The sequence below is a fragment of the Lepidochelys olivacea genome, assembly GCF_965140295.1.
Source record: "Lepidochelys olivacea isolate rLepOli2 genome assembly, chromosome: 7".
NCBI lineage: Eukaryota > Metazoa > Chordata > Testudines > Cheloniidae > Lepidochelys > Lepidochelys olivacea.
Window position 1 is genome coordinate 104,459,401 of NC_140417.1, and position 27,866 is coordinate 104,487,266.

Genomic DNA, 27,866 nt, shown 5'->3' on the forward strand with positions numbered 1-27,866 from the left:
ATAATTTCCATTCCAACAATAACTCAGGAGAATGTTAAACAATTACTAAAGTTAGGCCTTTTTAAAATCAGCAGGTCTGGATAACTTGCATCTGAGAGTTTTAAAAGAGCTGGCTGAGGAGCTTGTTGGACTGTTAATTTTGATTTTCAGTAAGTCTTCAACAGTGGGGAAGTTCCGGAGGACTGGAAGAAAGCTAATGTGCCAGTGTTTTAAAAGGGTAAATGGCAATTAAAGGCCTGTCAGCCTGATGCTGATCAGAGCAAAATAATGGAACGTCTGATACAGAACTCAATATATAAAAAAAATTAAAGAAAGGTAATATTATTAATGTCAGTCATCATGGATTTATGGAAAGTAGTGTTGATGTAATATACTTAGACTTCTGTAAGCCATTTGACTTGGTACTGTATTACATTTTTATTAAAAATCTAGAGTGATATAAATCAACATGGTACATATTAAATGGATTAAAAACTGGCTAACAGATCTCAAAATGTAGTTTGTAAACAGGGTATCATAATTGAGCAGGTGTTTCTAATGGAGTGCTTCTGGGACTGGTTCTTGGTCCTATACTATTTAACATTTTGATTCATGTCCAGGAAGAAAACATAATCATCACTGAAAATTTGCAGATGACATACAGATTGGGGGAGTGGTAAATAATGAAGAGAACAGACTGCTAATACAGAATGATCAGGATTACTTGGTAAGCTGGACACAAGCAAATATTTTGTGTTTCAATATGGCCGATTGTAAATGTATACATCTAGGAATAAGGAATGCAGGTGGGCCTCTATCCTGGGATTAAGAGACAGAAAAATATGAGGGGTGTGGAGGATAGAAAATCCGCTAAACATGAACTCCCAGTGCACACTGTGGCCAAAAGGTTGAATGTATTCCTTGGATGTATAAATAGGAATATTGAATTGGAGTAGAGAGGTTATATTATCTCTGTATTTGGCACTGATGTGACCACTACTGGAATACTGTGTACAGTTCTGGTGTCTACAATTCAAGAAGGATGTTGATAAATTGGTGAAGGTTCTGAGAAGAGCCATCAAAGTGATTAAAGAATTAGAAAACATGCCTTATAGTGATACACTTGAGCTCAGTCTGTTCATTTTAACAATGAAAAGGTTAAGGGGTTACTTGATCACAGTCTGTAAGTACTTATGTGGAGAAAATAAATTTGATAATATAGGGCTTTACAATGTAGCAGAAAAGGTATAACATGATCCAGTGGCTGGAAGATGAAACTAGACAAAATCAGAGTAACAGTATGGCACAAATTTTTAACAGTGTGGGGTAGTTAATTATTGGAACAATTTACTAAAGTTTATGGTTGATTCTCCATTATTGCCAATTTTTAAATCAGGATTGGTTGTTTTTCTAAAAGATGGGCTCTAGTTCAAACAGGAATGTATTCAGGGAACTCCTAAGGCCTGTGTTATTAAGGAGGTCAGACTTGGTGATGACAGTGATCCCTTCTGACTTTATCATCTATAAAAAGATTGACATTTAAATGAAAATTGCTAGGTTTCCACAGGTGCTGTAGACCTGCATCTCCAGTCTACTTCAATAGGATTACTCACATAGGATAAGGCCTTCTCACAAGGGTAAAAGTTTGCAGAGTCTGTCCTTTAGTGAATAACACTTAGTAAAGATTGCAGGGTCTTAATTCTGTACTCTTCTCTTTGCTCAATTGTTAAGTCCTCAAGATCTTAAAAATCTATTGCAGCAATGAGAATGATGAACTATCTGCAGTGTCAGCACCTGGTAAATACCACTGTGGACTCAAACAGACAAGAAATTAGCAAAGGTCACATTCCATATGTGGGACAACACGTGTCAAATATGAACTTTCCTTCTTTAGTTTAAGTGCAGAAAATGTCTGGAAAAAATTTCTTACTGGATTGTCAAGTCATTTACACAACTGAATGAACTTGTTTAAACTTTAAAACACTTTTTAGCTGCCATCATAATTGCGGGAACCCCCGCCCCCCCCAGCACCCATGATCAACTTTTGAAAAAAAGTACAAATGACTGAAATGGGGTCTAAAATGGATCTTAAATTTAAATAAACTGTGATAGTGTGATCAATGCAACAAAAAAGAGAGTGTGTGTTGCATTTTAAAGAGAACAAGTACAAAACAATTAAAAATGAACAATTTAAAACCACAGTTCAAGTCTTCTAAAGCGAGATTTTGAATAGTGTTACTTATGTCTGGGCACCTTTCCAACTGACAGGGTAAGAAGTTGAGTTTTGAGATTGTAACCTTTTGTATGCACTCTAAGCTTCCTAAGACTCCACATAGTATTGAGATCATACTTTATCATGCATCACAAAACACTGTAGAAAGAGCACTCTAACAATGTTTACATCCTTTTTTTTTATCTACACTTTGTGCGGCTGAGCATTAGCTGTTAAGGGTGAGGCTGGAGTTATCAAGAAAGACATTTATTTTTAGTTTAAAAAAAATCAACAGCTGGATTTCACTTACTTCACAAAAGCCTTTGAGGCACTAAAGCTTTTTGCGTGACATCCGTTGAATATACAGGAACCGCATTTTAAGTCTAAAACTGAACATATTAAAAGCTGTGTCATAATGAAAGAAGTAAACCAGATCAAACTGTGACTGGATAAACAATAACAAATACTGATGTACGTTGTAACTTTTTAAGTAGTTCAAAATATTGTAGACTGGACAACTTCATTTCTTTACAGTGAGATTGGAGCAAAATATGAACTTGCCAGTGGAATTAAAAACACAATAGTAAAGCAAATCTTGAATTGAAGACATTTTAGGCATTTGGCTTTATGTGCATTAGCTTAAACAAACAAACAACATTAATCTCAAGATTCATGCAAATGAAACAAACCTTTAAGGCACTTATGTATAATACCAATGTTGTTATATTTAACCAGAGTACACAGTAAGGCCCATCTGCAAACAGGTCTACTCATATGCGTACAATTACTCACACTTAAGTGTTTGCAGTATCAGGGCCTATTATGGTGTTAATAATTCTTAGTGCAAAATGGCATAACTGGATACATTTGCAATCAGGACTGTGATAGTCTGACGAGTGAAGGTCATCTAGGGGCATAAGACAAGTATACTCAAATGCAGAATAGCTTGCAGGTTGAATGACTGATAGGACTCTCAACTAAGAGAAAGATGTGTATTATTAATCTGATACTCTGCTCAGAAAAGAGAGCTCACAAGATAAAGGCCGCATTCATTGATTGTTGTTGACTTCAGTATATCAGGTGCTATTCACAGAGTTGGCATTAGACATCTATTTCTGTAAAGCTGCACTGCATTCTTATGCCTCTTTTACAATAAAGATGTGATGGCCAAGATCCTGTTGGGAAATGTTTTGAGGGTTTTGGTTTCATATCCTTAAAAGCCAAATATTCCTTTGTACAATGCTCTTACCTCTTACCATTTTGTTCATATAATGGACATGACAAACATAAGCCCAGAGAGGTTCAGCTTTTTTGATGTCCCAGTACTGAACTTTCTTTAGAGGAAAATATAAGACTTTTGTTATTAACTCAGCTGTACTGAACTAATCCAAGATGGGTTGTTTTTTTTTTTGGATTGCATTTAGGCTTGGATTAGTAGGGAAATGACTGAATGATATGTCATGTTTATAAAATCAGGAGCACCTATCTATTTTCATACAGATCTCTTAATAGAGATTAAACACAAAATAAAGCAGAATGCGTGAACAGTGATATTCCCATAAGCAATATTGTAACTTGTACGCAATGTAATTACATTTTGTAGACTTGCCAATTAAGCAGTTTTGCTTTAGAGAAAAATTACCTTCAAGAGATTGAAGAAAAGCATTGCGGAGCAGTAAATCAAATAAAGTATATATGTATCACAGTATTTAGTGTATGCAGTTAAAATTTAAAAACTTACTTCTCTATTCAGGTGACACACTGTTGACAGCATGCATAATGAGATTCTGTGTGTGTCTCGTGGCATTTTTGGAATAGATTGGTGGGTATTAAAACATTTTGTATTTACCATATGACTTCTTGGGGGAGCCTTGTGACACATAGAACTGAGAGATGCAAGCAGTCTCATCTCCCTACCTATCCCACCTGAGCTCCTTTGCCTCCCATTGAATAACTTGGCTTGGGAGTTAACAAGTAATCGGAAAAAGGGTAGGTGAGTACCTAAGAGGGAAACTCAGAATTAACTCCTGGATATACACCAAGTGTTGCCTTATTAACAATAAGGAGCACTGTGTAGAGTGGGGGAGAAGACAATTCCTATAGAAACTGGAAAAAAGCAAATAAAAACGTTGAGCAGGAAGAAATCTTTTAAACTGTGCTGGGGGTTTGTTTTGTTTTCCCCCCACTCTTTACCCCAATCCTCTTGCCTCTTTTCCAACTTAGCGTAAGTCAGACAGCTGGCATGTGGCGTGTTTTGTAGATGGATAAGCAGTGCCACACACACACACACACGTACATATGTATGTGGCAGACGGGCTTCAGTTTGTATTGATAGCCAGCTAGCAAGCTATTTAATTTACTGTGGGGGAGGAGGGAGTCTTCCATGGAGAGAGACATCCATGTTCCATTTGCGTGCTGCACAATGCTCAGCTTTATCCTCCAAGGTGTAAGTTAAAGGGACAGATGTATGTATAATCCAAACATTTCCAAACTCCGCATTAAAACAATGAGATGCTCAACAGTGGCTCCAGTCAGCAAAGTCCTTCCAAATGTGATACTGCCCCTGGCAGCCCTGAAGATGTGCACTGAATACGTGCTGGATTGTGGGCAAGTCTGATAAAGAAGAGCAGTTTTTGCAAGGGATAGCTATGGATATATTATCATTGGCCAATGTTGCAAAGGATTGACATTTATAGCTCTATTTAAGGATTTTTTACATACTTGATACAGGCTTAGTCTGAATATTTCTGTCCTGCTGTATGCCTGGGATATTTGTGTCCACCCTTAGTTAGTCCTACCTATCTCAGGACACATCCTATCCCAGTGCTCCGTGCCATCAGAAATAGCTTACCCATAGATACAGGTGTTTCCTCTTTCTGCTGTCTTCTACCCGACTTGATGACTGAAGCATTGTTCTCATGTTGCTTCCAAGACATCGATCAGATTACTTTGTGTCTCCACAACTAGGTGGGAGACTTCCCCTTCCTCCCTGCAACCTCAGTAAAGAAGCAGATGAATGCATGTGACTCCACATGTCACACCTGCTAGTTAAGTATGTCTTGCTGGTCTTTATCTTCTCCTATTTTGTTGACTAGTTGGTTGAGGAAGGAGACTCTTGAATGTGTATGGAGGGTGAGCAGATTCACCATCTGATTGCAAACCTGAGAAAATAAGACAAACTGTATCTTGGAGTCCATTGGATGGTGATATTCTGATTGATGGCACTTCAGTCTAAAGATAGTACCTACAGGTTCCGGTTGTGTTAATTATGTAATATTTATATTGTGGTATTCCCTGGCATCCCAGTTGGGACCAGGGTCCCATTGTGCTAGGCACTGTGGAAACACAAAGGAAGATATGGCACCTGCTCTGATGAGCTTACAGTTTTTAAGAACAGTTTCCACAGTAATTTCCTGTTCTAAATAATAGGGGGAAGCTGTGCTATCTCAGATACCACAAGGGCCGGCTTTAACATTTTTTGCCAGGCCTGTGAAGCACTAAGCTAGCAGCTTCCCCCTCCTCACTTCCTTTAGAAAAAGTATTACTGGTTCCTATACATACTCCTCCCAAAGAGAAGAAAATAAACTTATGTTTGTCTATCATAAGTTGCACCCACAATCCTATTTTTATAATTAAATAGAAATTGGAAATTGCAGGCATTCAGGATTATAAATCTGCAGGTACTAACTTGAGATACCCAGGTTGGTAAATCTTGCTTTATATGGCTTGACAAAGGCTACCGAGGCAGCAGGTATCAGTGCTACTGTCTGAGTCAGTCGATCGGCCCACTAGGGCAGGCCATACTGCCTTACATGCAGTTGAGCTGCCTGGCTCTGGCTGCTCAACAAAGGAGATGTCTCAGCTGCAGTGAGCAAGCTGATCTGGAGCTTGTTGGAGTCTAGTGCCAACCCTAGTAACCTAGTAAATTGCCCCCTACAGTTCTGAGCTCATCTGGAATCTGCCTAAAAATAAAGGACCTCTGGCTATAATTGTCCCAGGTCGCAAAAGCCAGCCCCGGTTGACTGTGAGGGGACTGTGAGTAACTGAAATCAGTGACAAGAGTTCAGCCCTAGTGATCAGTTCCAATTTTCAAGGATATCTTTGTAAGAAAGAGACTTAGAAATTCTATTTTAATGAAATCTGGGGCTCTTCTCCTTATTTCTAAATCCCAGGATTAGTGGAGGCCTTCAGAAGCTGTCTGTGCGTCCCAGTGTATGGTAACTCTTACCAAGTGTTGGGGGTTTAATGATAACCACTGTAACATCATCGTAGCTAGAGTGGGAAAGGCCTCTCAAATCATAGGGAATATAATATTCACATTGATCTTAGCCAGAAGGCCAAGAAGTGAGCTGATAAAATAACTTGTGTGGAGATTAATCAAAGAACATTGAATCTGTTCAGAATGTGACTAACTTGCTGGGGCATATGGGGCAGATCTTGGAAATCAGAAGTAGAGCCATAACAATGGTAAGTGTTACTGTTACTTAAAGTTTATTATACTAGCCTTTTTCTTATGGATTTTTCTTACCTTTCTTACAAACTCAATAAACAGCCAGTGTTGGGGAATGAGTTTCTAACAGATGTTATACTAGGACTTCCAAGAGCTTTTTCACCCGAGGATCTCAAAGCATAAATAGGTTCAGTGAACTGCCCAAGATCACATATCAAGTCTGTGTCAGAGTTGGGGAAATAATCCATGTCATTTGATTCCCAGTGCAATATAAGCATTAGCCAGCAATGCACTGTTAAAGTCAGCTTCTGTGTCATCAAACAGGGAAGATGTCACTTTTGTTTTGAATACTGTAAAGCAGAACATACTGAAGGGAAAAAAATACAGAAAAAACTCAGAGGTAGGATCAGTTAGAATGAGCTTCAGAAGATTCTGGCCACTCATTTAGCAACAGTTACCTAATGACTCTAACAGAATTGATTCATCATAGATTGGAATTTAACTGTATTTCAGAGATGTTATTCTGTCATCCTTTATGTGCCTATACATAATATGTATGTTGCAGTTTGTGTTTATTTCTTCAAGTGGCATCCAGGTATTTGGAGTAAAGGAAAAAACCTGCTTAGCAATGTAATGAAATTACAGGGCCCCTTATGTTAGGGATGCATCGTCATTTTCATTATAATTCCCCCTCCCCCCCTTATTTTAGGGATTTTATTACTTATCCAGTCCATAGCATGGTCTATTGTGGCAAGTTTCCTTCTGACAGTCCAGTTTTATTAGAAACTTAAAGAAAAAGCACCAAGTGATTTTTTGTTAAACTATAAAGATTTAAATTTAGAAGCACTGCAGTAAGTGGGAATGAACAGGAATTCAAACTAACACTCAATTTTTTTATTCCTTTTTGAGATGTGGGTGCATTTCTGAGGCGTAGTGCCAGTGAAAGAACCCACTAATTGGGTCTTATGATCTTGATCCATCAAAGGCATGCTTAACTTTATGCACTGTGAGTAGTGTGTCAATGGGACTACCCATGGTGCATAAAGTTAAGCATGTGTTTGTCTTTGCTGTATCAGAACCTAAACTGTTAACCCTTTAAATGTTAGTGTATATTTGTGAACATCACAGAAAGCTGTGGCGGGCGCTGGACACACCGCCGCTGAAATGCCGCCACCGAGTGCGGCTGCTGGAAAACTGACCGCGGAAATGCTGCTGAAAAACAGCAGTGGCAAGAACCGTCGGCGCTGGTGTGTCCTGCGGGTGCACAAAAACGTCCCAGTGGGCGCCATGGCACCCGCAGGCACTGCATTGGGGACCACTGATCTAGTATATCTAGTAGATCAGATATTTAGTACTAGTTATATCTTTCAAGATATAAGTAGTATCTTGCAGGATTGGGCCATAACTGTCACCTTCAATGTAGTATTTGGACTCTTGGCCGAAGAATGTTGCACCTTTATGATTCTGATACATACCTTTTACCTTTTGATGTGATTCCTTTTCTGTGATACAGCATATGTGTTACCATACTGAATATGTAAATTAATTACGGTAGTTTTTTCTCCAAGTTTTGTGCATTTGATTATTCAGGAGGCAGGCAGCTGAGTCAAGTTTAGTTGTGTGTGTTTTATTTTTAGCTCATTGCATCTAGCTTTTTATTGACGCTGTCCATCTTCTGTTGTATTACTTCTGTCCCTTTACAAGACGATATGAAATAACATAACCTGACATGTCAATATCTTTGTTTGGTTTCATTTATCCATGTCATTTACCTTGTTCATCCCAGACCTGAGTTAAAGTCAGTTGTTCATGTTTTTCAGTATAAACACTGAACTTTTCCCCTGTATTTGGCGCTGGTGTGATGTGGTCTTGTGGAAGATTACCAGCTGTCTGAATTATGATGCACCATTAACATTTGAGCTATAAGGAGGAAAGACAAGCAGATGAAATGTGTTTGATATTAATGATGAGGGCTAGTTTCAGGAAACAAGAAGTAGATTCATAAAGAGGGTAAAACCTATGTTGGCTACAGCTGTCCTGCATGAATGTCTTTTGCAAAACATTTCCTGGCCTTCTGATCCAATTAATACCAGATTCATTCCTGACTTCATTTTGCAGTTGCATTTCTTGCGGTAGTGTAGCCATCTTTTAGGATCATGTACTCACAGGAGGCCTGATTCTCCATTGCCCTGAAGATTGTAAAGTAATTTATATTAACATTCTGATCTGGCAGCATTTTACACCAACCTTACACAAGTGTAATTGAATACAAAAGGTGCAGGGCAATGGACAATCGGACCCAAGTTGCACTGTTTCCCTGTATTACCTCCACCGCCACCCCGTTGTCCTCTGCACTTATCAGTACAACTTCAACAAAAGCCTGTTTGGTGGGAGCAAATAAGCATAGGTACAATCCAAGTGTTAGAAGATCATTATCACAATGGAATAATTGCGTTTTGGTACTTGTTTTGATTTGTTAGCTGGAAGATTAGTTTAAAAGCAGGAATGAAAGTGAATTTGTTGTGTAGATGATTATTGTAGGCTGCCGAAGGTTATTTATGGATTTTTACTTACAGTACATGTTTAAAGGAATTCCCTCTGTGACTTAGGTAGCAGTGCAATTTACGGCGTTTCAGATACAGTAAGTAACTAAATAAATAATTCTATTGGCTAGAACTGAAGGAGGAGGAGAAATAAAAGGGAAGGCCACCCTGATTTGTTGGCTTTAAGTTTCAGTTGGAAATTTAAGCAAACGGATAAAAAAATAATGCACGCTTTGCACGGGAAAAATAACCTGACCCCAATGTCTTTCACATTAATCATATCATGTTACTGCAGGAGAAATGCCTGCATAATCAGATACACTGCAGGTTTTTTTTGTTATATAGTATGTTTTAAAATAACTAACCTGACACTTTTCCCCTTCTGCTTGCAAATCAAACCAAAACAAAATGAGCAACGAAGGATAAACTGTGCATCAGCTGGGAATCTAAATATTGGGGTGCTGCTGAATGCAGTGGCACTGTGTAAGTGTTTTAGATGGAAGTGAAAGTGGGACTGGTGTGCTCAGTTTAACCAGCAAGCTTGAGAGGTAGTGTAGTTTAAGGGCCAGCCTGCTGATGAAGTTAAGAGTTGCTGACAGGTCAGGGACAAACTTTGAAATGTAGAGAGGGAATTGATCCTGGCACTGGAGCTCCTGGAGATGTTGTGGGAGTTCCATTTGTGGAGGACTTTGCAGGAACTTAGAGAAAATTCTGGCTATAGGTCATATATTCTGACGTTCAGCTTTAACTGGCTACAGAACTCGTAGTTGTTCACTGTTGAGTCCTAAGGGCTTGGAGGTCAATTGTGTACAGGAAAAAAGGAGTTTAAAAACATACAGTGCTTCACTCAGGTTTATATTTGACTGATTTGACTGTATTGAACTAAATTCTCTGAAATGCTGTGACTATAGAACTGCACTGTTTACTGTGTTGGGCCCTTAGTTTCGGTGTCTCCTCTTCTGTGCTAGAAAATCATGGGTTGCTAAAAGTATCTTGAAATAAAATTAGCAGCGTGATTGATTGCAGATGAACAGACAAGTTTATTCCCAAACTGGTTTTTTGTTTTTTTTTTAAATTATCACTGTAAAGAAAACAGTCTTCTACATTATGACTCTCTTGGGTGTCTCAGCCATACAGCGTTTGACCAATAAAAGTGCCCTTGCATAGTTCTATAGGCACACACCGATTGTGACTAGTTGAGCTTTCCTTCTGCTATGGTTGTGCCATTATGGGGAGATTGTAAGGAGAAGATTCATAGAGCTCCTAGTATCCATCTCAACTGCTGGTTAGTTACCTAAATTTGGATACTGAGTTCATATTGAAAACAGACTCCTCCTACTTTACTTCTAAAATGAACCATTCTTCTTCAGAACCTGAGGAGGCCTTTGATCGATAATTATTTGGTTGATAATCATTTTCTTCTGCTAGGTAAAATAGAAGCATCTGCATGTCTGGTTACGTAAAACTAAACAAATTTCTGAACAAAGGAACCAAGATTTTCTTGCCAGGCAGCAAAGCATTCCCTAATTAAAATTTCTGGAAACTCATCAGACAGATTTCATACCTTTTCAAACTGCAGTACACTAGTATTGACCTCAGCCCCTCTCCCCAACCCCAAAAAAGACAGCTTAGTATGCTATCTAGACTATAAATGGCATTTCATCAACCTATGCAAGCACTAGTTAATGCTTCTCTCCAAGTCTTCACGGCATAATAGGTGGCAGCATGGAAATCATGGTTTGATAACACATTTGTTGAGTAGTTCTTCCTTTCTTTAAATAGCCAAAAGGGGAAAGGGATCCTCTCTTAATCCAGAGTACTCTCTTCTTTGATAAAACCTGTGCAAGGAGCTACAAGAGGCTGGAAAATAACTCAGGGTTGACTGGAGTCCTTTGTACAGAGAAGAGGATGGGCTTGGAGCTGTGGAGTTTTCAGCCATCTGGATTTAGGAGGATCCACAAGAAGAGGAAACCCTAGATCAGTGTGGGCAGGGGCTGACTAAATGGAAGACTTCCACTTTGTGTTGTTCATTTGCCTTCCCTGTAACTTTTGGATGGGAGCCCCGGCGTTTGTGCATTAGTAGCCATGGAAACAATGTGGGGGCATTACAGATCTGCAGAAGACAAAGAGAGGTTAAAGCCCTGCTTTGTCCGCTCCTGTAAGCCCAAAATTCAGCATAGCCCTAGTGGAAGTGCTTTTGCCATGTGTAAGGAGTGGGGAGATGCTGCTACTGTCAAGACAGTGACCTCTTCTCCCTCTGCAGTGATGGGAATGTGGGCCAGCAAAAGATCCCTTCTGTTCCTGGAAGCAAAAGGGCTGATCTGGGTCTTGGACAAGAACAGAAAGGATCCAGTCCTACAAGATGCTGAGCACCCTCACTTTGAGAGATGAGGATGTTCAGCAATGCTGAAGTGGCATTATGCAGCTTTGGAGGATCAGGACCCAGAACAGTATAGGCACTGAGTCTTCGAACATCTGTCTCTGCTTGTGCTATGCCTGAATTTTTACGACTGAGAATGGCATGCTGGAAGTTTTTTATGCAGGGTCTCCTCTGGTGACCAGGCTGACCTGAGTTTGAAACAAAGAAGTTACAGTTTTGAGGAACAGAAGAAGAAGCTCTTATACATGGAAGAGTGGCTTATTTTGCATCTCTTGGAAAACTTAAAAAAAAGTAGTGTGCTTGGCTACAGCTGTATTAAACTTTCAGGGGTTTTACTGAAACTGCATTTATTACACTGATCATCTATATTATATCTGCAGACTAAACTGAAAGGACTCAACCCCTGGTAGATCTCTAAAATAAAGAGTAGCTGCTCTTGAAGAGATTACATGTTGATATTCATAGTTCTTTCCCACTGAGAAATTATTCTGTCTGTTCTCCAGTGCACTTGGAGTTATTTTGTAAAGTAACACTGTTTCCAGCGCTGGGTAGCTTAAGAGCCCGATAATATAACTGTCTTTAAGGCAGATGCTACAGTAGGGAGAAGCAGCAGTTGTTCTAGGATGACTATTGTCCCTTTCACAGAAAGACCATACTTTAATATTAAAATAAAAAACATTATATCGACTAAGGAAACGTCAGAGTTGAAGGAAATCTTTAAAAGCTCTTCTTTGGAAAAGTTTGTTCTATTGACATTTCTAAGTTAACGACATTGGCATATGTCTTCTACAGTGGAAGAGTATACCAGATGTTGGGGGTCAGATTACGGTGGGGATGTAGACCAGAATGTTCAAACTTGGGTGCCAAAGTTTAGGCCCTTACATCCATATTTAGGCACCTAAATAGGTGGCCTGATTTTTCAGGGTTGCTGACATACCTCAGCCTTTAAGTCAGTGAGAGTTCTGCCATTGATTTCAGTAGGAGCAGGGTCAGGTACATAGCAACCATCTCAATGTTAAGATGCAAACAGGTCATAGCTCCTCCCTCTTCTTTTTCTTTTCTTGGCTACGTTAAAATCACATTATGGAATGACGGTGCCGGCTAAGTGAACTTCACACGTGAATGTGACAGAAAATGCTGATTGTAGCACTGGCTATTTTAGGGCATGCTTGCATCGAAAAAGACCCACAGTGTGATCAGCACAGACTACTGCCAAGTTGCTATTTCATGTCCTTAGTGGCTGGCGCTGATGCATGGTTTTGCTGTACTAAGACTCCTGTTAGTAATTTTTGTTTTTAAATATGGAGTATAAGCTTTAAGTAAGCCAGTATTGGGTGCTGAGCAAGATTGATTTTATGAGGACTGTGCTGTAATTTGCTGTGTTATGCACCAGGAAGTTGAGAGCATTAAGATAAAATCTTTAAATAATGTGCAACAAATTCCTATGCTCTAGGAGTAACCGTTATATGCATTCTGTTGAGTAATTATAGAGTACAAAACAGATTTGATATTGGAATTGTGGCTTAATCTCTTTCATTCCATTCCATTTTCCCCTGTGGTGGTATAGAAAAATAGGAGGTATATTTTGTTTTCTAATGTGAGAACACAGGCTCACTGTAGCCTTCCTTTTAATGTTGCTTCACAGGGGAGAACTTTATTTGGTAACTTCCATTAATGCTAATGAGAGTTATGCACATACAGTTCACCTGCACGATGATAGGGGAGAAGAAAAATATCTTTAAATTCTCTATACTCCAGAAAATATTACTCTAAAATGTGCAGTATGTCACAGGGAGTAAACTAAAAACATGGGCTAGCATAGTGGTTCCACTTGAACGTTCACCTGTAGCTAATATGTCTGCCGCCACCTCCAGCCCCAAAACAAGTATATGTAACAGTCATTCTAAAATGTGGCCTTTATCCTTTGTATTACAAGAAATAGAGCGTTTCTTGAGAGTAATTAAAAACATGGCCCAATGATAGATACTGAGATTATAAAACAAAACATACAGGTCACTAATGTAAAGTTGAATTTTAGTAGGTTTTTCTTTATGCTTATGATTAATACACTCTTCCATTTAAAGCCATTAGGTATAGTGCTGTAATTGATTTAAACTAAGTGCAGTTAATATTTTTGATTATAAATTTCAGACATGCTAGTAAGAAATCATAAAAACAAAGAAGCTCCCCCTCAACAATTCTTCATGTAAAGCGACCACAATTTCATATTAGCCTCCATACAAAACAAGTGGCAGATTCTTTTCATGCAGTCAGATTTTGCTAGTTAGTTGTGTGTGTGACACCTAGTAAAGACTGGTTGAGTGTTATGGAATTACAGTAAGTATGGTAATATGAGATTTTGTGACACATCTTTTGTAAGGGTTTCTATCAAAAGGAAGAAAGTAAAGGGCTGTACTTAATCAGTATAAATGTCAGTAGCATATTTTAATAAATTCTTGATTTAGCTTGGACTGTTTGCAATTGCATATTTAAAAGGAATCTGCCACCCCCTTTCGAAGGTATGTGACATTTAAAAGATCTGTAAAGAAGATTGGTTTGACAGCTTCAAATTACATTTGAAAGAGTTTTTTCCCCTTTCAAAACAGAAAATGAACACTTCCTATTTTAAATGTCACTGCAAAGACATAAACATATTTAATCGAATTATATATTTAATTTATGTAAAATGTAATTTTTTATTCATGCAATAGACTTTCTTGTTACATTTTAACCGTCTCGGAAGCTTAGCAAAGTTAGTGATTTGAAACTACTGATCCTTCTGAATCAATCATTGTTTAAGAATTTCTCAAAATCTTTAAAAATTAGGGTTAGGCTTATTATTGAGCCCCACTGGATCCTGATATTTTGTTACCCTCTGGCTTGCTTGCTTTCATGAACAGAGTTTGGAAGTTTATAGTGCAACTGTATAGCATAATTAAGGGGAAAGTATCACTCAAAGAGATTTGGTAAGACTGTCATATATTTCCTGGATGAAAGAAAGCATTTGGATACCTGGGCCAGACACTGACATCTAGTGCGTAGTGTGTACCGTTGTGTACTTGGACTCCTGAGCTTGAGTAGATTGTCTAAGATGCACAGCAATACAGTATGGCTTATTTGTATATGGTCACTATCACATAATTACTTCTAGTGCATAGCTGTTACAACACTGAGTTGTTTTAATAAGGGGTGAACTTAGGCAATAACAATGGAAGAAGTGAGGCAAGTAGGGTGTGGCAATAGGATAATAATACTTAGCACCTTCTGTTGCTTCACAAAACCTCTGTGGGGAAGGTAAGTACTACTATCTCCATTTTATATTTAGAATATTAGAGCTCTTTATCCTCCCAGGCCATTGTGGGTTGAGTACTGATGGATGAGGCCATCTCTGGGGTCACAATGAGTGGAACTATGGCAGTGGGGGGAGGAGAAGCAGCCCTAAAGAAACCGCTGGACTGAAAGAGGGTTAGGATTTGGTGCTGCAGGCTTGGGTTGTCATGGCATGCACATTGAGGGCAGCGGTCAGATGTCTGCAACAGTCCAGCCAGGTCCCCAGAGGATAGGGACAATCAGATAGGCCTGCATTCCTGGCATCAGCACTGGGGTACATCTGGGATCCCCACGTACAATATCAGAATAGCTGTTTGTTCTTCTCTGTTTCAGCAAAGAGATTCCTGTGGTTCAAAGTAGTGGACAGCAAACCAGTAGTCTAAACCAGACTGGCTACTCTGCCCTTCAAAAGTGGGCTTCTTTTCAGAGAAAGAGATGGCAAAGACTGAGCAGCTGCTGTCGGGCTCAATGAACCAAGGCCTGCCTCAGGACAGGCCTACATAGTCAGGAGGTGCCACCCATCTTAGCACAGGCAGAGGCCCTCTGGCCAGGAAAAAGGGAATAGTGTTGGATCATATTAAAGAAGTTCTGTATTAAAATCACAAATGAGTTTGATTCCCCAGAGTTTAAATTCCAGGGTATTACTAATTAAGAGGTCTCTTGGTTTTTGGTACTGTTTCTCTCCTTCTATGTGTGAAACTTGCAAGCTGCTAATTGTGTTAGTACATTCTAAGACAGGGTCTATTCTCAAAGCAATTCACAGAGAGAGACTCAAAGCAATACTCTAACAACAGAAACAGCACCCAGAGACTCCCCGCCCTTTTGTTGTATTAACAATTGTGATTAAAATAGAGATAGAGGATGGATGTGGATGGATGCTTGGTGTGGATAATAACTGAATCATCAGGGAGGTGCCAGCCTAAGAATCCAGTGTCCATCGGCTGAAGAAGGCGTCAAGTGGAAATAACCAGAGGACCCCCCGGAGGGCAGACTGGAATCCACCCAACAGACTCAAGAATGGGAGAACCAAAGAACAAGATAACATCTTGGAGCCGTCAGGAATGTGCTATCTGCTGATTGATTCAGCAACAGCATGATGAAGCAATTCCCATAGACTGGCATAGGAAGAAATTCCTATAAAAATAGAGTCTAAAAAGTGAGAACTTTGGGGTCTGATTCTGCAAACCAACTTCCAGGAGCATCAGATGAGCATCTGACAAGGCCCTGCTCCCTCCTCATGTCCAGGCCACCTGGCCAGTGGCTTGGCATGAGCAACTCTAAGGCTGGTAACTATGATAACAACCTTGCAGAACCTGTGTGTGTGTGTGTGTTTGTATGAATGAATGTGTGAATAAATATGAGATTGAATGGAATGTTATAACTATAACTAACTGCTTACTATGATTCTTTCTGTATTCACAATAAATGTGGTATTTTGCCTTTTTCCCTTTAATAAGATCCTGCTGGTTTTTATTTTATTGGTACAACAATAGAATCATCTTAGAAACTAGAGGATTCAGCTGTTTTAGTTCCCTTCATACCCCTGGGTATATCTGCAAGCTCCATGCAAATGGCCTGATGAAGTGCAGACCAATGCATGAAATCCATCAGCTGGGTACAGTCTATAGAATTTCACCAAATTTGAACCTAGAATAATGCTGAGTGGGGCATCCACAGCTGGTGAGTCACTCAGATTGCAAAAATCCATATTGCAAGTCACAGAATCATACAGTCTGCAGGTCTTAGACTTAATGGCAGTGGGCTTCCAAGGGGTTTCCCAGTTGTTCCTTCAGCCCATTTGTATGTAACCAACCCAGGTGTTCCTGCTGTCCCAATAGTAAATATACTCAGAGAACTAACTGACTAGAACTCCTTCCAAAGGTACTGGGACCCCTGGAGTGGAGTCTGACTGGTGAACACATATCAAAGGGGTGCCCTGTAAGTTGGAAAGTTTTGACCACAGATGCCAGGCTAGATTGCCTGGCCATCCATAGAGCCTTTTGCTCAGACAGGACTAACAAATTAATAGGTGGTTAATTCTATGTCAAGGGCCAAGGAAAGGCCACACACCCATCTCAAAATTGATCAAAGAACTCATCAAAGGTGCTTACTTTAACTTGGGTGAAATCCCACAACCTTTAGTCCCTTGGTGTGAGAATAGCATTGTCATGGAAACAGAGAAGAGAGGCATTGTTGGAGACCTGTAAGGTAGCTACTGGACCCAAGTACATACCATTTCTAGGCACTAAATCAGTGTAGGTGCATTGGTGTCTGTGGCATTTAGTAGGATGGTGTTGCATGCGGCTGTTAGATACTGATCTTTCCTAATTGAAAAATATGTACTGCTCTTGGGAATTCTGGATCTGGATTGGTATAGAATAGTGGTTCCCAAACTTGTTCTGCTGCTTGTGCAGGGAAAGCCCCTGCCGGGCCGGTTTGTTTATCTGCCGTGTCCACAGGTTCAGCCGATCGCGGCTCCCAGTGGCCGCGGTTCGCTGCTCCAGGCCAATGGGGGCTGCTGGAAGTGGCACGGGCCTAGGGACGTACTGGCCGCCGCTTCCAGCCGCTCCCATTGGCCTGGAGCAGCAAACCGCAGCCACTGGGAGCCGCGATCGGCCGAACCTGCGGACACGGCAGGTAGACAAACCGGCCCGGCCCACCAGGGGCTTTCCCCGCACAAGCGGCAGAACAAGTTTGGGAACCACTGGTCTAGAAGACTGAAACTGTGTGTACCTGTTAATTATTTTAAATTTCCTCTAACAGTTTAGACCCCCTCTTTCAGCTAGACCCTGTGTATGAGGGCATGATGTCATCAAAAGGTTTTTTATTGTCTCCCACTGAAGGCTGGGAGAAACTATAATAAGCTGGTTGAAAAAAATTGGATTTTTAAATTTTTTGATGAAAGCATTTTTGCACAAAAAATATTCCTGTTTTTGACCAGTTGTAACAATAACCCAAGCATATGGACTGGTCTAGAAGATGTCCAATAAACAAATGAGTAAGCAGGGAAAATTTCCACTTTATTACTCTTGCATGTTTAAATGGAAATATGTATCCTTTGGTATTGTTTTATTGCAGATTTAATATTAGATGTGTTACAATATAAAAATTTATATTTCCACTGAAATATATAGCAGGAATAAAATTTCAAATAAAAGGTAAATTTGACATTTTGACATTTGACATTTTGTGTAGTCATTCTCATGCTAGTTATATAACATATTGGGTATTAACTTGATATGATCAGCCAAAAATGAAGAGAAAGCTGCGTCCGCAGGATTTTTAGAGGAAACCCTTACCACTGACATTCAGATGTTCAGGAGTCTGTCTTAGCTGCTATATACTTTACTATGAATTGTAAAAGTAGAGGTTGCCTTGAAAAATTAAGGTCCTGAGAACCTGATTTTCTAAGTAAAATATTTTAGGCTCTGTGGGCTTTTTGAAAATATATTTACATTGCATTTCAGAAAGGTACAGTTTTTAAAAGTTATTATTAGGGCTGTCAAGTAATTAAAAAATTAATCACAATTAATCGCATTGTTAAACAATAATAGAATACCATTCATTTAAATATATTTGGATGTTTTCTACATTTTCACATATATTGATTTCAATTACAACACAACAGAAAGTGTACAGTGCTTACTTTATATTTATTTTTGATGACAAGTGTTTGCACCATAAAAAGACAACAGAAATAGTATTTTTCAATTCACCTAATACAAGTAGTTTAATGCAATCTCTTTATTGTGAAAATTGAATTTAAAAATATAGAATTACATAAAAAAATACTACATTCAAAAATAAAACAATGTAAAATTTTAGAGCTTGCAAGTCCACTCAGTCCTACTTGTTCAGCCAGCCGCTCAGACAAATAGGTTTGTTTACATTTGCAGGAGATAATGCTGCTCGCTTCTTGTTTATAATGTTACCTGAAAGTGAGAACAGGTGTTCTCATGGCACTGTTGTAGCCGGTGTTGCAAGATATTTATGTGCCAGCTTCAACCACCATTCCAGGGGACAACATCCATGTTGATGACTGGTTTGGCTTGAAAACCAGTGTGGACTGACGCATGTTCATTTTCATTATCTGAGTCAGATGCCACCAGCAGAAGGTTGATTTTCTTTTTTGGTGGGTCGGGTTCTGTAGTTTCTGTATCAGAGTGTTGCTCATTTAAGGCTTCTGAAAACATGTTTCCTAACTTGTCCCTCTCAGTTTTTGGAAAGCACTTCAGATTCTTAAATCCAGTGCTGTAGCTATCTTTAGAAATCTCACATTGCTACCTTCTTTGTGTTTTGTGAAATCTGCAGTGAAAGTGTTCTTAAAATGAACAAGATGTGCTGGGTCATCATCTGAGACTGCTATAACATGAAATATATGGTAGAATGTGGGTAAAACAGGGCAGGGGACATACAATTCTCCCCCCAGGTGTTCAGTCACATATTTAATTAACGCATTATTTTTTTAACGAGCATCATCAGCATGGAAGCATGTCCTCTGGAATGGTGGCTGAAGCATGAAGGGCACATAAATACATTGCAGTGCTGGCTACAAAAGTGCCATGCAAATGCCTGTTCTCAATTTATGGTGACATTGTAACTAAGAAGAGGGCAGCATTATCTCCCAAAAATGTAAACAAACTTGTTTGTCTTAGCTATTAGCTGAACAAGAAGTAGGACTGAGTGGACTTGTAGCCTCTGAAGTTTTACATTGTTTTGTTTATGAGTGCAGTTATGTAACAAAAAAAAATCTGCATTTGTAAGTTGCACTTTCAGGACAAAAGGATTGCACTATGGTACTTGTATGAGGTGAATTGAAAAATACTATTTCTTCTGTTTATCATTTTTACAGTGCAAATAGTTGTAATCAAAATATACACTGATTTAAATTACAACATAGAATACAAGATATATATGAAAATGTAGAAAAACATCCAAAATATTTAATAAATTTCAATTGGTAGTCTCTCTTGTTCAACAGTGCAATTAAAACTGCAATTAATCGCGATTAATATTTTTAATCGTGATTAATTTTTGAGTTAATTGTATGAGTAACTGTGATTAATTTACAGTCTTAGTTATTGTCCATCCTGAATGTCCTGTGCTGTGAGAGAAGTTAAATCTAAAATTAGAGCAGTTAAATCTAAAATTAAACCCTATAGAGCACCAGTTGCACAGCGAACTACATCTCTCCACCACATTACTACCTTGAATAGGCCAGAACCTCAGCTGTCTGGAGCTCACTATAACCTCAGTAAAGTCAAGCCAAGTTACTTTTAAAAAGATGCCGTTATATAATCAGCCCCATTATCCCTTGCTAGAAGCTTTCTGTTAAGCCCTCATTAACCCACTAAATAATATCAAAAGATCTTTTGTGCAGAATAGACAGAAGTCCTGCAATCACAATACCCAATGCAAAACAATGAAAAATGCAGCAATAAGTACTTTAGCCAATGCAGTATATTAAAATCTCTGTGTGCAAATGTTAGCAAAGGGAGTCTAATACCAACAGTGAGTGTAACTGAAGTCACATAAGACTTGGCTTCCTTTCACAAGCAACCTGTAGGAATATGAAATAGCTGAAGGCAAATGAGTCTAAAACAAGAGCAAAACCAGTACAAGTTTGATCAGCAGAGTCTGACATTTCAGTGCTCAACAATTCCTCTGGACTCAATGTCCAAACTGCATCACAGTCTCCTGATATAGTTATAAGTTGCTCCACTGAGCCTGGATTCCAAAGTGTAGCCACTTTTTCCTTGTGAGTTACTTGGAACTTGTGTAGATGCAGTAACGAATTATTAACGTTTTTGAAAATTAATTTCCCAAGGGATGTGGTGGAAGCCCAGTTGCACACGATGTTTAAAACTACACCAGACAAAGCCACAGAAAATATACTAGAGGGAGCAATCCTGCATTGCTCCTGCAAGTGTGACTTGATGACCTAATATGTTTCTCTTTGCCCATCAGCAAGACTTTCCTATCTCGTTGCCTAGACCAGAAAAACATGGGATGTCAGGAGGAGGGAAGTCTCATCATACAGGGTCTTCCATGTTTGCAGCATGGTACTTAATTTCCAGTTCAAAACATGAGCTCATGGTCTCTTTGATTTATATTTGTGAAAAGCTTTGATGACAAAAACCACCATATAAATACTAAGTCTTATTGTTTTATTGCTGTTATTCAGTTAGTAACTGTGATATCTATAAAAGTGGTTCACCTCCCCAGAGGCCTAGGCTGGCGCGGGGCTGTCTTTCTGATACCGGCCTCTGACAGTGGAGGGAGTTAACAGGGGAGTCTGCACTCTGGTCACTCTTCCAGCAATTAGTTACACGGAGAAGGCTGATTGGGGTAAGTGAAGTTAATTATCTAACTGGGGGACTGGGCAAGCTAAAGAGACAATTGGTCCATCTGCTCAAGACTGATAAGAGAGGCACAGGAAGGAAGTGCGGGGAGAGAAGCAAGACTAGCTGAGCCTTGAGTCAGAGAGATCTTCAGGAAGGGAGACTTCTTCTCCTGTTGGCTGAGGAAGCAAGGAAAGTAGCACAAAACTGTAAAGCTGTTGGTGCAGTGGCCTGAAATTTTCAGCATGGTGCGGCTATCCAACCAGAGAAGTCTGAGGATGTTACTGTGGGGTAAAAAAGCAGGGGCAGAGCTGACCATGTACTGCTACATGGTCCAACACACTTTTATTTTTGGTCATGCGAAAAGGACCCCTAGTTGTGTCTGTGTAATTGGTTTGGCAAGTTCTAGTGCTCCTTCCACCCAATGGTCTGTGCAGTAGAGCATCCCAGTGTGTATTGCCTCATGTGTGCATGTCTTCTGGGCACCATGGGCCTGTTAGAGTGCCCACTGAAATTAGTGGGAACCTTTCTGTTGGCTTCAACAGGTTGTGGATCAAGTGCAGTATTCAGTGCTCAGGCCCTCTGGTATTGCTAGCCAGACTTTCTTAAATGCCTTGGTACAAATAGGGATACGCAGCGTGGTTCGAATGGACAGACAAACGTAATTGTATCGGCAGAAAAGCAGCTGTGTGGAAGCCAAATTAATTATGTCTCTTGTCATTGATTGAGGTGACCACGCCTCTAACTGGGTACGAAATCACAGTTAAGAATTATAGTGTGGACTGGGCTGTAATGGGTGTGAAGTGCTTTCAAATCCTTGGATGATTGATCTAAAATTTGAAAAACGCACCCTATGAGTTCAGAGTGCTGTACGAAAGTGCTTAGGATTGGCCTGACTTTGCCCCCATTTAAGTCAGTGGGAGTTGTTAGGATTTTCAGAAGGAGTCCGCTATCAGTAAAGTATCAAGTATAATAATAATAATACTTATTAATTATTATTATAAAGGTGATGCGGGAGTATAATATACTTTTTTAACAGTAAATGAAATTAATAGAAAAGTGCACCATTTTAAAGATATCCCTGTTTGTTTATCTTAGTGGGAAAACCCTGCAACTTTCCATTTTAACTAAGTGACAAGTTCATTAAAATGTTTGCCAGTTTTGTTACTTTTTCAATTTTTCTACTGGCCCTGGGTACAACTGAGTACAAAGAGAGTCTCAATGTGTGTGTGTGTGTGTGTGTTTTGCTTTTTATATACAATTTTACATACTTATAATTTAAAACCAACTGGACAGATTTTTTTTTGACTGCAGATTTTCCATAAAGATTCCCTCCTGTACTAAGACTCCTGCATGTTGAGTTTTTGCCTATGGGGAATTTTTTTCAAAAGAGTTTGCTAAACCTCTGAATGTAGAGGGGGAAGCTGATAATGAAGTGATGATAGGTCCTTAAATGTCGTATTACAAATGTGGCTGTATATGAATATGGAAAGAGTTAGTTCTTCGAGTGATGGTTCCTATATGTGTACCAAACGTGAGTGCATGTACGCCCTGGAAATTTTCAGCAGCAGTGTCCGTTGACCCATGCAGCCATCCTACATCGCCATCGGCAAAGTTATAAGAGGCCATGTGGGGTGACATGCCCTCAGTTCCCTCTTACTGCATGGTCAGAATTGGAAGCCTCTCTTCGTGTGCTCGCAATTGCTACGAGAACGATTGTCCATTGTACATAGTTAGTTAGTTAGTCTCCTTTTTCTTCGTAGTAAACCTATAAATAGTTAGTCGGTTAGTATAAATAACTTATAAATAAGTTAGTATAAATAAATAAGACCCCCATAAGGGGTCTTCCTTGACCGAGTTGGGGGATTATGTTCCGTGATCCGAGGTTTAAAAATTGTTTCACGTCCTTGATCATTTTCTGTAAGTGACGAGCACACTCATTGTCTTTATTGCTTGGGTGAGGCGCACCTTGCAGCGTGCTGTGATTGTCCTGATAGGCCCACAGTGGCCTTGGCAGTTCTGGTTCCCTGATCTACTTGGACTGTCTGTGCAGCAGCTGATCAGCCTCCCCACTCTGCCGAACCTAATCATCCAAGACAACGGCAGGATTCACGACTCCAACCCAGGCCCGCTCCAAATCACGGCCTGGTTTTTGGATGAGGCTTGAGTGTAGACAACGCCTGTTGTCACCCGTCCACCGTATACGTACACACAATAGATGGGAATCCATGAGGGTGTGCTACACAGCACAGTGGAAACACTTCACCTGGGCGCAATGCCACCACCTCCCCCTCCAATCTGTTCCTGTGCCTAGACTACCTCCTGGAGCTCAAGAACTCAGGTCTTGCACTCAGTTTGATCCATGGCACTTAGCCCCCCCAGTGGACAGATGGTCAGTATTTATCCATCCTACTACTGCCCAGTTTCTGAAGGACCTGACAAAGTGCTTCCCACAAGTCCTTACTCCTATCCCATCCCATGGACCTCAACCGTGTGCTGTCTGTCCTCACTGGCCTCCCTTTGAACCACTGGCTACAAGTTCCCTTGCTCATCTATTCATGAAGGCCCTCTTCCTTGTGGCCATCACTTCTGCCTGGAGGGTCAGCTAACTAGTGGCCATGATGGCTGACCAACCGTATACTGTTTTTCACAGAGACTCCTTGTGCCTTCACCCTAAGTTCCTGCCAAAAGTCGTCTCTGAGTTCCATCTCAACCAGTCCATCCATCTCCCGGTTTTCCGTTCTAAACTGCATGACACTCCCGCGGATAGGACACTGCACTCCCTGGACATTCGCAGGGTGCTGGCCTTCTACTGGAACAGGACCCGCACCTTCCCAACCCTCTTTGTGGCCATTGCAGAGTGGTCAACAGGAGAGGCCCGCTCCTCGCAGCATATATCCAAATGGATTTCTGAGTGCATCGCGGAGTGCTGTGCATGCCAGTGTCACACCACCCGCCAGGATTACAGCCCACTCCACGCGGGCACACACTACCCCCTCAGCCTTCCTGGTGGATGTCCCCTGGCATGAGAGCTGGCTTCTGGCAACCTGGCATTCCATCCACACCTTCACCTCATGCTACGGTATCGACTGGGGCGGGCAGTCCTGCATCAGGCCTTACCTGTCACGTCCTCGCACCCGCCTCCAAGCTGATCACTGGTCCTTACTCACCTGCATTTGGAATACATATAGGAACCGTCACTCGAAGAAGAAGGGGAGGTTACTCACTTGTGACTGGAGGTTCTTCGAGATGTGTAGTCATAGGTGTTTGAACTAATGTGTTGGGGGTGCTGCTGCACCACCTGGCTTGAAGTGGTTTCCATTGTATATACAGGGTTTACAGTTTGGTTCAATGACAGGTTTCAGGGTAGCAGCTGTGTTAGTCTGTATCCGCAAAAAGAAAAGGAGTACTTGTGGCACCTTAGAGACTAACAAATACAGCCAAATCGCCGCCCCACTGACACACCTAACCAAAAAGAAACAGCCAAATGCAGTTCAGTGGACTGAAGAGTGTCAGAAGGCCTTTAACCAGCTTAAAGCGACACTCCTGTCTGACCATGTGCTAAGGGCCCCAGACTTTGACAAACCGTTCCTACTAACCACAGAAGCGTCCGAGCGTGGTGTGGGAGTAGTCTTAATGCAGGAAGGACCGAATCAAGAGTCCCATCCTGTCGTGTTTCTCAACAAGAAGCTGTATGAGAGGGCAAGCCACTGGTCAATCAGTGAAAAGTAATGTTACGCCATTGTCTACGCTCTGGAAAAGCTATGTTTGTGGACGGCATTTCCATCTGCAAACCAACCATGCTGCACTACAGTGGCTTCATACCGCCAAGGGAAACAACAAAAAACTTATTTGGTGGAGTTTAGCTCGCCAAGATTTTGATTTCAACATACAACACATTTCCGGAGCTTCTAACAAAGTGGCTAATGTACTCTCCCGTGAAAGTTTCCCAGAATCAACTGGTTAAAATCGTCCTTGAGATGTGGAAAATATTGTTAGTCTTTATACAGTTAGTAGTATATTTAGAGGTGCATATGTCTTATTAACTCTGTTTTCTCCTAGAGCTCCAGGAAAAAATCACAGCCAGTGTTTCACCCTATCTGTGATTTTGGGGATGGGGGTGGGGGGTCATAAATATAAAGGGAAGGGTAACCACCTTTCTGTATACATAACTACAAAGTCCCTCCTGGCCAGAGGCAAAACCCTTTCACCTGTAAAGGGTTAAGAAGCTAAGATAACCTCGCTGGCACCTGACCCAAAATGACCAATGAGGAGACAAGATACTTTCAAATCTGGAGGGGGGGAACAAAGGGTCTGTCTGTCTGTGTGTTGCTTTTGCCAGGAGCAGATCAGGAATGCAGCCTCACAACCCATGTTAGTTAGTAAGTAATCTAGCTAGAAATGCGTTAGTTTTCCTTTTGTTTAATGGCTGGTAAAATAAACTGTGCTGAATGGAGTGTATATTCCTGCTTTTGTGTCTTTTACTAACTTAAGGTTTTGCCTTGAGGGATTCTCTGTGTTTTGAATCTAATTACCCTGTAAGGTATTTACCATCCTGATTTTACAGAGGTGATTCTTTTACCTTTTTTTTAATTAAACTTCTTTTAAGAGCCTGATTGATTTTTCATTGTTCTTAAGATCCAAGGGTTTGGGCCTGTGTTCACCTGTACAGATTGGTGAGGATTCTTATCAAGCCTTCCACAGGGAAGGGGGTGAAGGGCTTGGGGGGATATTTTGGGGGAAGATGTCTCCAAGTGGGCTCTTTCCCTGGTCTTTGTGTAAGACGCTTGGTGATGGCAGCATACGGTTCATGGACAAGGCAAAGTTTGTACCTTAGGGAAGTTTTTAACCTAAGCTGGTAAGAATAAGCTTAGGGGGTCTTTCATGCAGGTCCCCACATCTGTACCCTAGAGTTCAGAGTGGGGAAGGAACCTTGACATGCTGTAGCTCACGAAAGCTTATGCTCAGATAAATTTGTTAGTCTCTAACGTGCCACAAGTCCTCCTTTTCTAGTTTGGTTCAATGGCTCTCAGCACCTTCACTATACAAATTGTTCCAGCACCTTTGTGTGTGGTCCCTATTTGCATTCCAGTACCTGCCCACCGTTCCCTCTGCTGTGGACTCTCTACATGCAGCGGTAGGAGGGAGACTGAGGTCACTTCACCTCACATGCCTCTTATAACCTTGCCTGGAGCACATGGTGACGTAGGAGGGCCGCGCAGGTCAGTGGACATGGCTGCTGAAAACTTCCAGCTCCAGCGCATGGCGCGCATGCACGCCTGCATTCGGAATACAAAACAGGGACCACACATCTCGAAGCACTTCCAGTTATGGGTGAATAACCGCCCCTTCTCAAGTCTTTTGCTGAAGAAGGGAGAATTCTTACAAAACACATTCATTCTTATTGATTCTGATGAATAATGAATGAAATCAGACTGCACCTTTGGAAAATATATGTAGCTTTTATGACAAAAATATACTCCACTTTTAAAAACAGTGATTTCCCCCATGTGTTAATACTTCTGGGGTAGTCTCTGGCATCACTACATGAATGGTTGTAAAGCGTTGCAGACGATTTTGCAGACGATAGCTCTGTGTTGCAGACGATAGCTCTGTGTTAGTGCTAAGTATCACCGTAATTATTACACGTGTGCAGTAGACCATATGAACACAGGCAACTTCTGTTTGGTTGCATAGTAACAGTGGTAGCACATGGCTGGAAAGACACAGAGTAGTTCATCTGAACGTGTGTCTACTGTGCAGTTTGGACCGTGGCAACAGAGCCAAGATGGAGCCAGGGAGAGCCCTGGGACTGCAGCTGTTTTAGGCTCCAGCCTCACACGCTCCCATTATTTTTATTTTTTAAGTGCTTCATTGCCCGCCTTAAACTTATGAGGGCCTTGAGTTGAGCTATGGAGTCATTTTGCACCCTCAAATCCTTATGATCTAAGTATTCAGTGCTAGAGGCAGGATTAAGCCCTAACCGAGTAAGTCTTAATTAAGAGCAATAGGGACCTAAATGGGCTATGTTATATGGATGCACAGAAGCACTAGAATAAAAGCAGTCAAGGGCCTCTGGCATCACTGCATTCTGTGATCAGTTCCCCTCTCTGTCACCATGTGAACATCTGTAGTCAGACTCTGAGAAAGTGTACATCAGTAGAAAAAAAGGATCTGCAGAAAGACAGGCCAATCCCTCCCACTCCTGCTGTGTGATTAACTTGTGCTGGCCAGAGATGCAGATTTCAAAGGTCATGTTCTAACCTGGATATCTCTTGCACTGAAGTCCATAACATGGCACTCTGGCTAGTGTCTCCCTACATCTTTTAAAAAAATATGTGCATATTTGTTGTAACTTTGCAAATCACAGTGGAGTTAATCAATTTTCACTTTGTGTTGTCAGTTTAACCCTTGGGGTGCCAGCACTTTTCATACTGCCTGCCAAATAAATGCTTAGGAGAATGTGTGTGTGCACGCAGACACATACCATCTATGTATATAGTCTGAAGATCCAGTTGATTAAAAACAAGCAAGTACCATAGGCACAGTGGCATGAAATCTGGAAAGAAAGTCCTGCCTATATAACTGTGAATTTACTATGAAAAGCTAAATACTCTTGGGGTGAGTGTTA

General features: G+C 40.7%; 1 protein-coding gene across 7 annotated transcripts in view; it reads left to right on the forward strand.

Annotated features, from left to right (window-relative positions):
• The window catches only part of CTBP2 (C-terminal binding protein 2), a 230,659-nt gene that overhangs the window by 14,325 nt on the left and 188,468 nt on the right, over positions 1 to 27,866 (forward strand). For 5 of the 7 annotated variants that reach the window (XR_014712419.1, XM_084634127.1, XM_084634124.1 and 2 more), the window contains exon 2: positions 600 to 706. The exons of the other annotated variants lie outside the window; for them this stretch is intronic. The gene's annotated coding sequence lies outside the window, so the exon portion shown is untranslated. The remainder of the gene's footprint in view (positions 1 to 599; positions 707 to 27,866) is intronic. 7 annotated transcript variants of the gene reach the window in all.